The sequence below is a fragment of the Propithecus coquereli genome, unplaced genomic scaffold, assembly GCF_000956105.1.
Source record: "Propithecus coquereli isolate 6110/MARCELLA unplaced genomic scaffold, Pcoq_1.0 Scaffold17577, whole genome shotgun sequence".
In the NCBI taxonomy this organism is placed as follows: Eukaryota; Metazoa; Chordata; class Mammalia; order Primates; family Indriidae; genus Propithecus; species Propithecus coquereli.
The window spans coordinates 8,233-9,911 of NW_012142276.1; the positions used below are offsets into that span (position 1 = coordinate 8,233).

The 1,679-nt window shown below is 47.5% G+C and overlaps 1 pseudogene; it reads left to right on the top strand.

The window, feature by feature from the left end:
- The first annotated feature begins 289 nt into the window (after positions 1-289).
- Positions 290-1,440, top strand: LOC105808499 (annotated as a pseudogene).
- The last annotated feature ends 239 nt before the right edge of the window (positions 1,441-1,679 follow it).

The following is a 1,679-nucleotide window of genomic DNA, read 5'->3' on the forward strand; positions in this document are numbered from 1 at the left end:
GATATGTAATTAACTCCCATAAATTAATAAGAAAAAGACAACGTGCTGGAAAAAGTGGGCAAGAGATTTAACTAGGCATTTCACAAAAAATAACCAAATTGCCAACAAGTATGAAAATGTGCTCAGCTTTCTTAATCATCAAGAAAATACAAATGAAAACAATATGATACTATCATGCAATGGCTACAATTAAAAAAAATAATAATCAAGTGTTCATGGTGATGGAGAGCAACTGAAACTCTTGTATGCTGCTTTGTGTGTAAACTGTTACCAACACTTCCAGGTCTTGATGGGTCGGGTAGGTCCTTCAGAAACCAGGAGCCACGTGCAGCTTGGAGGAGCCCGGACCTCGGGCCATAGCGACCCCGTGTGGCTGCGTGAAGCTGGCTCTGGAGACTGGATTTTGTTTGTTTCTCACAAAAATGGTCATTTGAGCTGTAAGGCAAAAGTGGAGCCTTCTAGGCTGAATGGTGCAAAGACCGGAGATTTTTCTACAAGGAGCCCTCATCCTCCCAATGCGATAGGACCGACCCCGGCCAAGCCGGAAAAGGTAGGAGGTGGAGCTACATTCCTTTCTGGAGCTGACATGCCACATGGCACACCCGTACTAGACATAAAGCCCTACATGGCTGGTTAGGACTCGCCACAAAGTTCGATGCAGCCTTTAGAGGATGTTAATTTGCGGAATAACCAACATAAACCAAAAACTGTATCCCGGTGTTATGACAAAACTGATAGTTGTAATCAGCCACAGCTCTCTGGATTCAAGGAGCCACAACCCCACCATAGCACCAAAGAGAAACCTAAACGTCCTGAAGCTAGAACTTCAGAAGGCAACTACGTGAAACACAGCGACACAGCAAAAACCCAGCACAGCTCGCCCAAGCGCAGGGAGACAGTAATGGATTTCGGTTTGGAATCAAGAAGTGATCAAAGACCAAGTGTGGCGGAAGAGCAGATTAGCCCAAACTGCCTGGAAAAGAGCTCTTCAGAGGAAGGTACAGATGAGAGGCTAAGAGAGTGGAAGGAGCAGCGGTCCCGCAAGGAGGCAGTGCAGACACAGCCCGCGGAGCCTCACTGTCCTGCCGGGACAGCTGGCAGAGCCCCCTGCAGTGTGCTTCCTGCCTGGGGGAAAACGGCCCCCGTGGCCACATTAGAAGTGCGGTTTACTCCTCATGCCGAGATGGACCTTGGACAGCTCAGTTCAGGAGGTGAAACAGATGTTGGTCAGGCGTAATTTAAATAGCTTCAATCAGCAGAGGAAGCAAAGCTGCCATTGGGGCTGCGCTGTCAGGCGATCCTGGGTCTGCCTACCGCCGGCAGCTCGGCCAGGACCGCCTTTCCTACTTTACTGTAGACAGAGCACATGCCACTTGCTGGTTTGGCGATGGCTTTGCAGAGGTTCTAAGTATCAAGCCGGCTTCTGAGCTGCTGAGATGACCGACCCTGTGGAATCCTTGGAGCCTCCATCACGTCTTTAGACGGCCTGGTTGACCTTTGGTGGCTTTTGGGTGCTTTGTACAAGCTAATGATGTGCAGATAAGCAACACTTTGTGATCTCACTGCTTCGATTGATTTGGGCTGTTCAAAATATTTATTTGAAAGACATGTATTTTATTAAATTTAAGTGAGAGATATAATAAAAAAACACTTTTAAAAACCCTTTGGTAATACCTTCC